The 7,447-nt window shown below is 40.6% G+C and overlaps 1 protein-coding gene across 10 annotated transcripts in view; it reads left to right on the top strand.

The window, feature by feature from the left end:
- The window catches only part of VEPH1 (ventricular zone expressed PH domain containing 1), a 379,885-nt gene that overhangs the window by 318,711 nt on the left and 53,727 nt on the right, over nucleotides 1-7,447 (top strand). The gene's annotated exons all lie outside the window — the stretch shown is intronic.

The following is a 7,447-nucleotide window of genomic DNA, read 5'->3' as shown; positions in this document are numbered from 1 at the left end:
CAGTCATCTGTCGATAGACATTTGGGTTGTTTCCTTATCTTGGCTATTGTAAATAGTGCTGCAGTGAACATGTGGGTGCACGTGTCTTTTTCAAGGAAAGTTTTGTCTGGATATATGCCCAAGAGTGGGACTGCTGGGTCATATGGTAATTCTATGTATAGTTTTCTAAGGTACCTCCATACTGTTTTCCATACTGGTTGTACCAGTTTACATTCCCACCAAGAGTGCAGACAGGTTTCCTTTTCTCCATACCCCTTCCAGCATTTGTTATTTGTGGACTTATTAATAATGGCCATTCTGACAGGTGTGAGGTGGTATCTCATGGTAGTTTTGATTTGCATTTCTCTAATAATTATAATCTTAAAATGGACAATATATCTCTTTTCTTTTTTTTTTTTTTTTTTAGCACTGCACCAGTGGCATTTGAAAGTTTCAAAGCTAGGGGTCGAATAGGACTTCAGCTGCCAGACTACACCACAGCACAGCAAGAGCAGATCAAAGCGGTATCTGCAAGCTACACTGCAGCTCATGGCAATGCCAGATCCTTAACCCACTGAGCGAGCCCAGGGATCGAACCCACATCCTCATGGATCCTAGTCTGGTTCCTTAACCACTGAGCCATGAAGGGAACTCCCTGGGTACATTCAGAGATGGTAAAGGCAGAATATGGCTACCTATGAGAAATGAAGGACATGAAGTCATCTGAGATCTCATTAACAAGACCTGTGAGTTGATTGGAGGTGGGAGGCAAAGGAGGCGAAAACATTTCAAGTTTCATAAGCTGTGAAAAGGTGACAGACACTGTTTATCAGCAGGTATCTGGAAAGGAAGGCATTTTAAAGGAGGGTTAGAAGACATGCTAAATTTTGAAGGTTTGGGGTCCTGGGTACCTATGGGGCACATGGGCACAGATATCCAATTGCTCTTTGGAAATATGGTTGGAACCTCCAGAGTGAAAAAAGCTGGAGCAACACATGGGTAATACATGAAAAGAAGAAGGTAGAGGTGGAACTTTGGAGAACCCCTGCGTTCAGGATCAGGGCAAGGAGGGGGAGTCAGCAGAGGGATTTGAGGAGAAACAGTGAGAGAGGGTGAAGGAAAAGTCATGCTCTAGAAGCCACATGTGGAGCCAGCCCTTAACTCAGTACTGCAGGGTAAGCTCTGCAGAGCCCCATGGATTATCCGCAGAGCAAGCTGCCTCCTCACCCCTCTTCAGATTCTCTCTAGCTTCTGTATGAAGGTCAAAATATTGTTCAGCATTCCATATAAAAACTCTCAGACACTTTCTAAAAAGTAAGCGGTATAATCCCCTTTGTCCCAAGACTCATAAACCTAAAAAAGATGCAATTTCCCTATACTACTTGGCAAGTTAAGGGCATGGAGCTCAGGGTTTTTCAGGCCTTAGTCCAAGGACCCAACAGCTGAAACCTTCCAAGCAAATAAATAAACAAAAGCAACGAAATAAACCAGAGCTGGCAAAAAGTCATGCGGATCAAATGACATTTCTTTTCCATTTTTATGAGAAAACTTGCTTGTCACAAAAATATTGAGTTCCTTTTCCTATGTTTTATAGCATGATGTTCCTTTTTTTTTTTTTTAAGTCTTCTAAGAATTTCCCCAAAATCTTCATGTTCCTTAAATCCTGACAAAGCCAAGGACATTTCTCAATGCTGGCTTTAGTTAGAATACTAAAGGGATGATTTCTGGATGTTCTACTTCAGTGACGCTTTTGGAAGCTACTAAATGTTTAAGTGTGTGCTTAATCCTACAGCCCTTCTGTTTATCTGTTTGCTAGGGGAAAAAATTGATATGGATTGCAATGACAGACTCTTAGACATGCCTTGGAATTTTTATAAGAAAACAGTGGGAGTTCCCATCGTGGTTTAGTGGAAACAAATCTGACTAGCACCCAGGAGGATGCAGGTTTGATGTCTGGCCTTGCTCAGTGGGTTAAGATCCAGCGATGCCATGAGCTGTGGTGTAGGTCGAAGACGTGGCTCAGATTCCATGTTGCTATGACTGTGGCATAGGCCGGCAGCTATAGCTCCGATTCGACCCCTAGCCTGGGAAGCTCCATATGCTGTGGTTGCAACCCTAAAAATACGCACACACAAAAAGAAAACAATAATGAATTATTACAAAATTAATTCAGATCTTATATTGTGGCCTAAAGCTGCCAAAATACATAAACTTAAGATGCAGAGATTTTTTAATAAAGAATGTTTAAGAAAACAGCCACCTAAGGTGTATCCAAAAATAAGAGTATTTTATTAAATAGTATTTTTTAGAGTCAGAATACAAACCAGGCACTGGAAATGAGCTCAATGGGTGAAGGAATAATCGTTCCTAAAATAGAGTACTAAGGACTTGGGAGCATAACTAGAAGAGCTGTTTACAGAGGCACGGACAGGTACGCAGGGGAAAAGAGGGACAGTAATACCACCCCAAAGGCTGAAGCAGCAAAGAAAGGAACGGACAGGGTCACAGGCAAGCCCAGTGCCAATGAGGCCACGGAGGAAGGGCCTCTGGAGTGGGGATACAGCCTCTGCTAGAGATGCCGACCTGAAGCAAAGAGGGGTGAGAAAGAAATACCCTGGCCTTTCTCTGGGTCCATTCTCTGACATTCTGCTGGTGCCACTTGTTGGCCAAACCCAAAAGGAAGCCAGAGGGGATGGGAGGTGGTGAGAAGCAGTCAGATTTCAGAAAAGGCAAAGGTAGAGCCAACTGGTTTTGCTGATTGGATGGGGGAGTGAAGGAAAACAAAGTACCAGGGGTGACACCGAAAACCTAAGTTTTCTGTCTGAGCTACTGATTGAAAAGAGTTACCATTATTGAGATTCAGATGGCTAGGGAAGAAGCATGTTAAGTAAGTTAAGAGTTTGATATATCTGTTTTGAGATGCTTGTTAGACATAAGAGTAGAGATGAGGAGTAGGCAGATAAGTGTATGAGTTTGAAGTTAGAGGAGATTTAAATTTGGGATTAATCCATAAACAGATGTCCATTGGGGCTGGTTAAGATCACTATGAAGGGAGGATAAATAAGCAAAGAAAGTCAAGGGCATTATCCCTAGGGTTGTCCAACATTTAGAGGTCCAGCATGAAGCCAGCAGAGAAGATGAAAAAATGCCCAGCAAAGTAGGAAGAAACTAGGAAAGGATTGTGAACTGGAACCCAAGTGAAGAGAGTCTTTCACAAAAGAAGGAGTAATCAGCAGTATTAAATGCTATTAACTAGGGGATTTGGCAGCACAGAAGACCCTAGTAACACTTATGAAAAGCATGGGTGGGGGAATACAAGCCTGATTGCTGTGAGTTATAGAGAGAATGGGAACTAAGGAAGTAAAGACAGCAAATCCAGGGAACTGTTAGAAAGAATTTTTGCAATGTATAATAGCTATAAAAACGCAGGAGAACTTGGATGAAGAGAAGGCTTTTTAAAATAAGACAGCACACATTTGTACACTGATTGGAATGATCTCTTAATGAGGTGGAAATTGATGATGCAGGAAGGAGAAAGCATGATTGCCGAAGCAAAGTTCTCAAGGAGGAAGGACAGGATGGCTTTCAGTGAGGCAGTGCACAGTGAAGTTGTCCCATCTGGGCAGAGAGACTGTCGGAATGATGTACCAAGAGGGGCGATAGAGGCAGGCAGAACTGGACATAGGAAGATGAGGCAGACCTTTCCTGATTGCTTCTGTTTTCTCAGCAAATTAAGAAGCACAGTCATCAGCTGGGAGTGAAGCTAGGGGAGAAGGAGTGGAGGACTGAGAAGAAACTTTGTGAAATAGTCCCCCTTGGAGAGAAGTTTACCTCAGAAGTGCAGGATGACTCTGACTGTATGACTGCAGTAACAATAAATCTTAAGTGAGACCATCCATCAGTACAGAATTTCTCCACGTCAGCAGGTATGGAGTAGGTAGAGAATTGAGTTGTCCCAGGGTTTGGGTTCCCTTTATACTATATACATGGTAGTTTAATTTCTATGAATAAAGTGATTTCAAGATTTGAATTTGGGAGTCCAGTTATGGTTTATTTATCCATCACAGTAAGTGAGCTACAATGTTTAAGCAATACTAAGCATAATTTAATCTATGATTCAATTACATCTTTGTATTTGGAGACTTGGAGGCAATTTAAATTAAAAGAATAACATGGCACAGAGGAAACGAATCCAACTAGGAACCGTCAGGTTTCGGGTTTGATCCCTGGCCTCAATCAGTGGGTTAAGGATCCAGCATTGCCTCGAGCTGTGGTGTAGGTCAAAGACATGGCTCAGATCCTGAGTTGCTATGGCTGTGGCTGTGGCATAGGCCAGCAGTTGTAGATCTGATTAGACCCCTCATCTGGGAACTTCCATATGCCTCGGGTGCAGCCCTAAAAAGCAAAAAAAAAAAAAAAAAAAGAATATTAGAATTGTGTAGGGATGATGAGGCCATTTGTAATGTCATTTGATTTTAGGGTTTATAGTAAAAAGTAAAGTTTGAAAGCCAGCTTATGAAGGAGATAATTAGTTAATGGCTTACCAACACACACATACACATCTATATATATCCTGGCATGGGTTGGCTGGGCGCTGTTGGAGGGGCCAGTTTGAACTTGAGGCTCTCAGTTGGGTTTGGGGCTGCTCCTCAGGCCTTCTTTCTAAGGTCCAGGCTGAAGTGGCTGCATCTACCTGTGGCATATGTTTCTCATGGTGATGATGGAGTACAAGAGGTGGGTGCAGAAACATGCAATCTCTTAAGATCTTGGCTTAGGACTGGTACCCTGTCCCCTCTGCCCACATTCCAGCCAACATCAATAAGATGTGAGCATATAATCCTCCCACTGTGGGAAGTACTTCAAAATTCCACAGCAAAGAAGGTGAATGTGTCATTTTATCACAGGAGAGAATGAAAAACTGGGAACAATAATTATGATTTCTGCTGTTAGGATAAGACTTCTTAACATCATCGAGAACTTCAAAAGCAAATGACTGGGGTTTCATATGTACCAGATTTTAATATTCTACAGGATGCAATCTATTTGAAAGTCCTATAACTCTCTGGACTTCTGGATTCAGAATGATTAGTCAGCGATCTGAACCCCTATCCTTTTCCTGATCTCCTCAACTAGTGTTAAATTTTTATTAAATGGGTCCCAATGATTTTATATTTATGAACTGAACACAAGCTAGCCCTCAGAAAAAAGCCCTTAATCTGGTTTTGTGCTTGGAAAAGTTACCTCTTTAAGAACCTTAGGCTCTATAGATGTAAAAGAACTCAGTTTCCTCAGGCAAGCATTTTTTTTTTTTTTCTTTTTAGGGCCACACCCACGGCATATGGAATTTCCCAGGCTAGGGGTTGAATCAGAGCTACAGCTGCCAGCCTACACCACAGCCACAGCAACACAGGATCCAAGCCGCGTCTGTGACCTACACCACAGCTTACTGCAACACCAGATCCTTAACCCACTGAGTAAGGCCAGGGATCAAACCCACAACCTCATGGTTACTAGTCAGATTTGTTTCCACTGTGCCACAATGGGAACTTCCAGGCAAGCATTTTTAATATAGATAACAGTTTTAGAATGGGGTCTGCCTGGAAATGGTGGGGGCAGGGGTATAATAAGGGACATTGCAGATGACTGACTTAAAATCCTGGGCATGAGACAGTGGTTCCCAAAGTCATTAAGCTATTATCAGATAACTGTTGTATCACTGGGTCCTTTAGATTTACACAAAAAGAAATGAAGAAGAAGGTTTTCTTTGAAGTCTCAAAATTGTTTGCTTCTGCAAACAGAAGTGTTGTTCTTGCCTCTTAGCAAAGTCCTTTTCCTATTGATTCAACACTTCATTGCTTTTCTTTCTTCTCAGAACTCCAATGGGGCTCTCATTCAGTGCTCAGGAATCTTTTTTCTTGACTATTTCTAGAGACCTAGTTCCTTTCATCTTTGTTCACAATTTCCTTCAGTTCGTTTCTTTTGATTCTGTTATTTGATGTTTTTCCAGGATTGTTGAATCCTTGAAGCTGTATTCCAACTCTGTTTAATGTTTTTAAACACACAGATACATTCATTTAAAGAAAAGTGAAATGCATTTGGAAGATCATGATGAATCACTGAACATATTGTTGGATATTTTGTTCATCTTTCCTTTTCACTGACAAATTTTAGCTTCCTGGATTCTGTGTATTCTGCAGAGGCACTCAACTTTCTTACAATAATTCCTTCAATCCCCTCAGTGCATTACCAAGTGCAAAACACTTCACTTCTTTTTTGGTCTGCACTTATGAGACAGCAGTTACAGAATCATGGCTTGCATTAAGGCCCTGCATTTCTTCCACATTATTGTTAATACAAATCCTGAGCCACAATCATGGAACAATGTGGGGTTAAGCCAGTCAGGGACAGAAAACCTGTATTTTATACTTTATTATTATTTAAGAAAATTACTTGGCTTCCTAAGTTTTAAAAGAAAAGGAAAGAGGTAGGCTTGTGGCCATGTTTAGATCTTTTACTTTAGATTATTTACCTTAATTTGACCTTGTTACTTCTTTTCACATAAGAAGTATAAAAAACTAAATATATAGGCACATTTTTTTTGTGTGTCTTTTTAGGGCCACACCCATGGCATATGGAAGTTCCCAGGCTAGGGGTCAAATCAGAGCTGTAGCTGCTGGCCTACACCACAGCCACAGCAACACCAGATCCGAGCCAAGTTTTGTGACCTGCACCACAGCTCACGGCAATGCCGGATCCTTAACCCACTGAGAGAGGCCAGGGATTGAACCTGCATCCTCATGGATGCTGGTCAGATTTGTTTCCGCTAGGCCATGACAGGAACTCCGTATAGGCACATTTTTTAATCCAGGTTGCCAATTAGACATTAAAATTCTCAGATAAGCCACTAGATTCTGCAATTCTATTGATTAATTTGAGATGTTTGTCATATTAAGAATTTGCATAAATAAAATTCCTATTTTACTACTCTGAGCCACTCCAACTCCCAAATATTAGGAAAGTATTTCATTTAATGAGCATTTATTGTCTTTTTAGCTAAGTAAAAAGGATTGTTCCTTCTCTGTTATCTCCCTCAAGAAATAATTTATTGAAGATGGATATATTACATTCAACTAATTTCCAGTATAATATCCAAAGACAGTTTTATTAACTCAGTAGTTATTCAATTAATAATAATTAAATGCATTTTTTCATACTCAATCACTGATCACTTGGTAGTAATTACTGCAATAGAAAACCAAAATGGAATCAGAAATAAGTGTTTGACTTCATCCGGATTAAATTAATAGGGTTTACAATGCATCTCAATGGATAAAGACAAGAATAAATGCATTTGGGGTGAAATTGCATAATGTAATTAAAGGGAGCAATGCTGACTCTTATTTTAAACTATAATAGCTTTATATAATAATCTAGTCTCTTCATCAATAATTGTTAATTCCCACTCTTT

Source organism: Sus scrofa, chromosome 13 (genome assembly GCF_000003025.6).
Source record: "Sus scrofa isolate TJ Tabasco breed Duroc chromosome 13, Sscrofa11.1, whole genome shotgun sequence".
NCBI lineage: Eukaryota > Metazoa > Chordata > Mammalia > Artiodactyla > Suidae > Sus > Sus scrofa.
The sequence above is the reverse complement of the archived record's forward strand: the minus strand, read 5'-3'. Positions and strand labels throughout refer to the sequence as shown.